Source organism: Oncorhynchus keta, chromosome 24 (genome assembly GCF_023373465.1).
Source record: "Oncorhynchus keta strain PuntledgeMale-10-30-2019 chromosome 24, Oket_V2, whole genome shotgun sequence".
Taxonomy (NCBI): Eukaryota; Metazoa; Chordata; class Actinopteri; order Salmoniformes; family Salmonidae; genus Oncorhynchus; species Oncorhynchus keta.
Window position 1 is genome coordinate 14,974,777 of NC_068444.1, and position 8,995 is coordinate 14,983,771.

General features: G+C 42.2%; 1 protein-coding gene across 1 annotated transcript in view; it reads right to left on the bottom strand.

Annotated features, from left to right (window-relative positions):
- Nucleotides 1-7,912: 7,912 nt before the first annotated feature.
- The window catches only part of LOC118378112 (transmembrane protein 100-like), a 2,866-nt gene continuing 1,783 nt past the window's right edge, over nucleotides 7,913-8,995 (bottom strand). Inside the window, exon 2 of the mRNA XM_035765045.2 lies at nucleotides 7,913-8,995. This exon is cut by the window's right edge and continues 1,384 nt beyond it. The gene's annotated coding sequence lies outside the window, so the exon portion shown is untranslated.

Consider the following 8,995-nt stretch of genomic DNA (forward strand, 5'->3'; position numbering starts at 1 on the left):
CCATTGTTCTAGTGTGTTCCAGTGTTCTAGTGTTCTAGTGTGTTCCAGTGTTCTAGTGTTCTAGTGTGTTCCAGTGTTCTAGTGTTCCAGTGTTCTAGTGTGTTCCAGTGTTCTTGTGTTCCAGTGTTCTAGTGTGTTCCAGTGTTCCTGTGTTCTAGTGTGTTCTAGTGTTCCAGTATATTCCAGCTGCATGTTCAACTCTCCTGTTGAACAAACCATAATTAGGACATCCACTCTGCATCCATGCACCTCTATAAACCAGGTGTGTGTGAACGCACCCATCTGTGTGTGCATTCAGTCCCCTTGTGCAAATGTATCAGCCAGGCTGAACTCGTGTGTGTGTGTGTGTGTGTGTGTGTGTGTGTGTGTGTGTGTGTGTGTGTGTGTGTGTGTGTGTGTGTGTGTGTGTGTGTGTGTGTGTGTGTGTGTGTGTGTGTGTGTGTGTGTATCACATGATGACTCACCTGTCCATTCTAGTCAGATAACCTGTGATTTTCTATTTTAACTGTTGGGAGGTGCAGAATGTTACCAGACCCCGTGTAGTTTGTCTTGTTAACAAGATGAGGAGTACATCAACCCAAATATCCTTGAGTTAGTCCATGGCTATTATGGCTTCAAGCTTTCAAGGATACTTAATTGTTTCCCCACCTATCTACTCAATTGATAATATAGAGAAAATTGTTAATCTAATGTTTTTCTTCACAGGCTGGCATCTGACAATGTGTGACAATGTGTGAACTGATACCTGGCGGTTTACAACTGTAATGAGTTGGTTAGTAGAATTAACACAGCAGGTTAGTAGAATTAACACAGCAGGTTAGTAGAATTAACACAGCAGGTTAGTAGAATTAACACAGCAGGTTAGTAGAATTAACACAGCAGGTTAGGAGAATTAACACAGCAGGTTAGTAGAACCAACACAGCAGGTTAGGAGAACCAACACAGCAGATTAGGACAATTAACTTGGCAGGTTAGGATAACTAACACAGCAGATTAGGACAATTAACTTGGCAGGTTAGGATAACTAACACAGCAGATTAGGACAATTAACTTGGCAGGTTAGGATAACTAACACAGCAGATTAGGACAATTAACTTGGCAGGTTAGGGTAATTAATGTGGCAGGTTACGACAATTAACGTGGCAGGTTAGGTGAATTAACGTGGCAGGTTAGGTGAATTAACGTGGTAGGTTAGGATAATTAACGTGGTAGGTTAGTTGAATTAACGTGGTAGGTTAGGTGAATTAACGTGGTAGGTTAGGTGAATTAACGTGGTAGGTTAGGAGAACTAACACGGCAGGTTAGGTGAATTAACGTGGTAGGTTAGGAGAACTAACACGGTAGGTTAGGTGAATTAACGTGGTAGGTTAGGTGAATTAACGTGGTAGGTTAGGTGAATTAACACGGTAGGTTAGGAGAACTAACACGGTAGGTTAGGTGAATTAACGTGGTAGGTTAGGTGAATTAACGTGGTAGGTTAGGTGAATTAACGTGGTAGGTTAGGTGAATTAACGTGGTAGGTTAGGAGAACTAACACGGCAGGTTAGGTGAATTAACATGGTAGGTTAGGTGAATTAACGTGGTAGGTTAGGTGAATTAACGTGGTAGGTTAGGAGAACTAACACGGCAGGTTAGGTGAATTAACGTGGTAGGTTAGGTGAATTAACGTGGTAGGTTAGGTGAATTAACACGGTAGGTTAGGAGAACTAACACGGTAGGTTAGGTGAATTAACGTGGTAGGTTAGGAGAACTAACACGGTAGGTTAGGTGAATTAACGTGGTAGGTTAGGTGAATTAACGTGGTAGGTTAGGAGAACTAACACGGCAGGTTAGGTGAATTAACGTGGTAGGTTAGGAGAACTAACGTGGTAGGTTAGGAGAACTAACACGGTAGGTTAGGTGAATTAACGTGGTAGGTTAGGAGAACTAACACGGCAGGTCATGATAATTAAGATGGCCATGTGGGGTGGGTGTGGAGCCAGAGACAGCAGGGTGTAAAAATGGATTTTATCAAACAAAACTATGCTACATTTTATCTCTGGGACCCTCAGGATGACAAATCAGAGCAAGATGACTGAATGTAAGGTACATTATTTACCTTCAGAGGTGAATGTATCAAACCAGTTGCCGTGATAAAAGTTTTGTTGTTGTGCACTCTCCTCAAACAATAGCATGGTATTTTTTCAATGTAATAGCTGTTCTAAATGGGACAGTGCGATTAGATTAACAAGAATCTAAGCTTTATGGCCATATAAGACATTTCTAGGCCCTGGGATTTTTTTTGTGTTACTTACTGTTTGAAATAATGCAAAACATGTGGCAAAGAAATTCACTTCATGTTCTGAATACAAAGTGTTATGTTTGGAGCAAATCCAACACAACACATCACTGAGTACCTACCACTCTTCATATTTTCAAGCATAGTGGTGTAGTGCATACTTACCACGTAGTTGAAGAGGAACTGAGGCCTACTTCTGGTCCTTCTGTAGCTCAGTTGGTAGAGCATGGCGCTTGTAACGCCAGGGTAGTGGGTTCGATCCCCGGGACCACCCATACGTACAATGTATGCACACATGACTGTAAGTCGCTTTGGATAAAAGCGTCTGATAAATGGCATATATTATTATTATTATTATTATTATTATATTACTTCCTGCTATGCTCAGGTAGGAGGTTGAATTAAATGACATCTGAATGGACAAATCCATCGATCACGTGACACCATTCATTCATATGTGAAGACGCAATAGCAGTTTGAAGCCAAATTAAGTGGGTTAAGATGGTGTCTCATGGAGACATAACTTCCGCTGTTTCAGTAACTCCAGGAAGTGACGTTATAGAGGCTAGCTCAATGCTGCCCCCTCTCACTGAGTAGCTAAAGTTGAAGGCTGACCGTGGTACTGCAGGGTGCCATTAGAAACTAAATTATCCCTATAACTACTTCTGTGTGCGATTTGAAAATATAAAATTCAAGGACACGCATCCGGTGTAGTAAAATAAATTATTGGTACCATTATTGTCTTATTTTTATAAACAAATGTATGATCCAACATTATTGTTAGCAGTGACTCGGACACTTCAGTAGCTCTGTCTCTCCCTCCATTCACAGTGACTGACTAAAGGTGTTAGTGCTGAGGGCATGACATACGACTTTGGAGTGTGATAATTAGGTTTTATTAGTCATACGGGATACACATGGTATACACTGAGTATGCAAAACTTTAAGAACATCTGCTCTTTCCATGACATAGACTGACCAGCTGAATCCAGGTAAAAGCTAAAATCCCTTATTAATGTCACTTCTTAAATCCACTTCAGTCATTGTAGATGAAGGGGAGGAGATGGTTAAAGAAGTATTTTTAAGCCTTGAAACAATTGACACGTGGATTGTGTATGTGTGCCATTCAGAGGGTGAATGGGCAAGACAAAAAATGTAAGTGTCTTTGAACGGGGTTAGTTAGTAAGTGCCAGATGCACCCGTTTGTGTCAAGAACTGCAACGCTGCTGGGTTTTTAATCCTCAACAGTAACCCATGTATATCGAGGATTGTCCACCACCCAAAGGACATCCAGCCAACTTAACACAACTGTGGGAAGCATTTGAGTCAACCTGTGCCAGCATCACTGTCGAACGCTTTCGACACCTTGTACAGTCCATGCACCTACGATTTGAGACTGTTCTGAAGGCAAAATGAGAGGTACGACTCAAAATTATCCCAATGTTTGGTATCCTCAGTGTACATCAGTGGAGGCTGCTGAGGGGAGGACGGCTCATAGTAATGTCTGGAATGGAGTCAAGGGATTGGTATCAACCACATGCTTGATACTATTCCATTGACTCTGTTCCAGCCATTACTACAAGCCGTCCTCCCCTCAGCAGCCTCCACTGGTGTACTTCATCCAACTAAATGCTTACTTGCAGGTTCCTTCTCGACAATGCAACTACAATAAGAAATAATACAAGATAAGAACACGAACATAAAGTAAATGGCTCAGTAGAATAGAATAAACATTTTAGCATACTGTAAGTATAATACAGGAAGGCCCAATTTATTGTCCAATATTTATTTACAGGTGTAAAACCTGACCCCTGGGTCCATTCTGCTGACATTGAATGGTGCACTACGGGCTCTCAGCATTGTACAGAGATCTCTGTTCATTCAGGGATTTTGGTTGGGGTATGTCCACATTGTTGTTGTGGGTAAAACATCCACACATTTCCTAATGAAGCCTGTGACTGAGGATATATATTCCTCAATGTTGATGGATGAGCCCTGGTTGGATGAATCTTTGAACATATTCCAATCAGCATTCTCAAAATCCTATCCTAAAATAATAGGATAGGATAAGTAATCCTTCTCACCCCCCCCCCCCCTAAAAGATTTAGATGCACTATTGTAAAGTGGCTGTTCCACTGGATGTCATAAGGTGAATGCACCAATTTGTAAGTAGCTCTGGATAAGAGCGTCTGCTAAATGACTTAAATGTAAATGTAATGTAATGTAGTCCTGCAGAATTGAGTCTGCCTCCTCTGTCCAGCACCTCATTATCCTCTGTGTTGGTGGCTCCCTCTTGAGTTGCTGCTGCCGGGGGTGTCATCGGATGGGGCCACAGTGTCTCCTGACCCCTCCTGTCTCAGCCTCCAGTATTTATGCTGCAGTAGTTTATGTGTCGTAGAGCTAGGGTCAGTCTGTCTTATCTGGTGTCGTGTGTGAATTTAAGTATGCTCTCTCTAATTCTATATTTCTCTCTTTCTTTCTTTCTTTCTTTCTTTCTTTCTTTCTCTCGGAGGACCTGAGCCCTAGGTCCATGCCTTAGGACTACCTGGCATGGTGACTCCTTGCTGTCCCCAGTCCACCTGGCCGTGCTGCTGCTCCAGTTTCAACTGTTCTGCCTGCGGCTATAGAACCCTGACCTGTTCACCTGCATTGCTTGCTGTTTGGGGTTTTAGGCTGGCTCGTTAAATAAAATGTAAAATAAAAAATGTAATTACTTTTTTTTTGTCATGGGTGCTCAGATCCTCAAAAGGTTCTATAGCTGCACCATCAAGAGCGTCCTGACGGGTTGCATCACTGCCTGGTATGGCCACTGCTCGTCCTCCGACCGCAGGGCACTACAAAGGTAGTGCGTTCGGCCCATTACATCACCAGGGCCAAGCTTCCTGCCATCCAGGACCTTTATACCAGGCGGTGTCAGAGGAAGGCCCTAAAAATTGTCAAAGACACCAGCCACCCTAGTCATAGACTGTTCTCTCTGCTACCGCACTGCAAGCGGTACCGGATCGCCAAGTCTAGGTCTGAGAGGCTTCTTAATAACAGCTTCTACCCCCAAGCCATAAGACTCCTGAACAGCTAATCAAATGGCTACTCAGACTATTTGCATTGAGAGTGATTACAGAGAGAGAGAGAGAGAGAGAGAGAGAGAGAGAGAGAGAGAGAGAGAGAGAGAGAGAGAGAGAGAAAGAGCGATCAAAATGTATTTGGTGCAACACTGTGTGGGAGCCTACCACTGAGGTAGCAGAGGAGGCTGGTGGGAGGAGTCAAACATTTGGTTTCCATTTGTTTGATGTGTTTGATACCATTCCATTGATTCCATTCCAGCCATTACAATGAGCTTGTCCTCCTATAGCTCCTCCCACCAGCCTCCTCTGTGAGGGAGATTACTACATTTATTTCCCCCTCTCTTTCTGCAGCTGGAGTTATTTTAGGCCCTATGTACAGAGGACCCTTATATAAGTGGATTGGTTGGCTTTGTAGGCCTCTTGACATATTGTGGTCCTTCTGTAGCTCAGTTGGTAGAGCATGGCGCTTGTAACGCCAGGGTAGTGGGTTCAATCCCCGGGACCACCCATACGTAGAATGTATGCACACATGACTGTAAGTCGCTTTGGATAAAAGCGTCTGCTAAATGGCATATATTATTATTATTATATATTATATTCTGACTGACTGCCATTTTCTTCAATTTTATTGACATAAATAATTATTATTTACACGGGTGTAGTTTCACATTAAAATATTGCATTTAATTCAGAGTGTATGAATTGTATTTACAGCAGGTGAACAATAATGTAGTGAATTCCAGTGTGTCAGTGGGTCTGGTGTAAATCTGGTGTCCTTCTTTCTTCAAAGGGGCTGAGACGGTTTGATTTGTAGTTCAAGGATTTATGTAACGGCTCAGAAACTATGTCACACACACACACACACACACAAACACACACACAAACACACACACACACACACACACACACACACACACACACACACACACACACACACACCCTTGGCATTTTTTGTTGCCTTACAACATTGAATTCAAATAGATTTTGGGGGGATTGTATGATTTGATTTACGCTTTACACAACATGGCTACCACTTTGAAGATGCAAAATATTAAGAACAGAAAACCAAAAGAACAAAACAACTCTAAACTAAACTAGCGTGCATAACTATTCACCCCCCCAAAAGTCAATACTTTGTAGAGCCACCTTTTGCAGCAATTACAGCTGCAAGTCTGTTGGGGTATATCTCTATAAGCTTGGCACATCCATCTAGCCACTGGGATTTTTGCACATTCTTCAAGGCAAAAACTGCTCTAGCTCCTTCAAGGTGGATGGGTTCTGCAGGTGTACAGTAATATTTAAGTCATACCACAGATTTTCAATTGGATTGAGGCTTTGACTTGGCCATTCCAAGGTCTGGGCTTTGACTTGGCCATTCCAAGGTCTGGGCTTTGACTTGGCCATTCCAAGGTCTGGGCTTTGACTTGGCCATTCCAAGGTCTGGGCTTTGACTTGGCCATTCCAAGGTCTGGGCTTTGACTAGGCCATTCCAAGGTCTGGGCTTTGACTTGGCCATTCCAAGGTCTGGGCTTTGACTAGGCCATTCCAAGGTCTGGGCTTTGACTAGGCCATTCCAAGGTCTGGGCTTTGACTAGGCCATTCCAAGGTCTGGGCTTTGACTAGGCCATTCCAAGGTCTGGGCTTTGACTTGGCCATTCCAAGGTCTGGGCTTTGACTTGGCCATTCCAAGGTCTGGGCTTTGACTAGGCCATTCCAAGGTCTGGGCTTTGACTAGGCCATTCCAAGGTCTGGGCTTTGTCTAGGCCATTCCAAGGTCTGGGCTTTGACTTGGCCATTCCAAGGTCTGGGCTTTGACTAGGCCATTCCAAGACATTTAAATGTTTCCCCTTAAACCACCCAAGTGTTGCTTTAGCAGTATGCTTAGGGTCATTGTCCTGCTGGAAGGTGAACCTCCATCCCAGTTTTAAATCTCTGGAAGACTGAAACAGGTTTACCTCAAGAATCTCCCTGTATTTAGTGCCATCCCTCATTGCTTCAATTCTGACAAGTTTCCCAGTCCCTGCCGATGAAAAACATGGTGTTCTTCACGAGGTTATGAGAGGTGTTGCTGACTCCAGACAACGTGGTCCTATGGACAGATACCCCAATCTCCACTGTGGAGCTTTGCATCTCCTTCAGGGTTATCTTTGGTCTATTTGTTGCCTCTCTGATTAATGTCCTCCTTGCCTTGTCTGTGAGTTTTGGTGGGCGGCCCTCTATTGGCAGGTTTGTTATGGTGCCATATTCTTTCTATTTTTTTAATTGTGCTCCGTGGGATGTTCAAAGTTTCTGATATTTTTTTATAGCCCAACCCTGATCTGTACTTCTCCACAACTTTGTCCCTAACCTGTTTGGAGAGCTAATTGGTCTTCATTGTGCCGCTTGCTTGGTGGTGTTGCAGACTTTCAGAACAGGTGTATATATACTGAGATCATGTGACAGATCATGTGACACTTAGATTGCACACAGGTGGACTTTATTTAACTAATTATGTGACTTCTGAAGGTAATTGGTTGCACCAGATCTTATTTAGGGGATTCATAGCAAAGGGGGTGAATACATAGGCACACACCACTTTTACATTTTTTATTTTTGAGAATTTTTCGAAACAAGGTTTTTTTGTTTTCACTTCACCAATTTGGACTATTTTCTGTACGTCCATTACATGAAATCCAAATAAAAATCCATTTAAATTACACGTTTTAATTCAACAAAATATGAAAAACACCAAGACTACACACAGAGATAATAGCCACATCTCCTTTTGGCCCTGGCACTGTGTCACTGACTGGCTGAAGTGAACCCATTACAGAGACATTTTGAATGTTGAAATAAAGGCACTGAAAGAAAAGCAGAGGCCATGCCAACACTCTGACTGACAGCTTGCTGCTAATAATGTTTCCCAACTGGGGAAAGTAAGGTGGTGCCCCAAATTAAACCCTATTCACTAATTAGTGCACTACTTAAAAAAGTAGGGCACTACTGTATACAGAAAATAGGGTGCCATTTTGGATGCACACTAAATCTACCCAACAGAAGGAGATCGATACAGAATGGTAATGAAGAGACTGCAAGGAAACGGACGGATTACTATATTAAATTCACTTATATCTCTCTAGTTGAATCATTTAAACAGGAAATCTCAAATAGAAAATAAGTACAAATAAAACATTTCCCAATAAACTATACTGTACACAATCTGTACACAATATATAGATATATAGTTACATACATTCATTTTAAGACGTACATTAATTCAAAACGTGGCAATGTAAGACACAATACCTAGTGATCTGACCTGCGACAAATACATTATGTCAAATACATTATGTCAAATACCTATAAATATTACAAAGTATTTGAGGATGACTTGGTTTAGCTTGGCGTTTACATTTCTGGGACCATTCCATTTGTTCAATTGAGTCGGGCTAAAGTAAATCAACCGCGGCTCGCATATTTGAAAGTATTTGACCCAGGTCGGGCATGCGATATATGATATTAACTTATTTATCAGTCCAAAAACCTCTGCATATCTAAGAGCGCACCAAATATAAACATAATACCAAACATAAATGTAATATCAACCATAAAGATGACAAGCTTACAGCAGTCTTGTCGCAGGGTGATGTCATTATGTGAAACCTTCAACCATGAA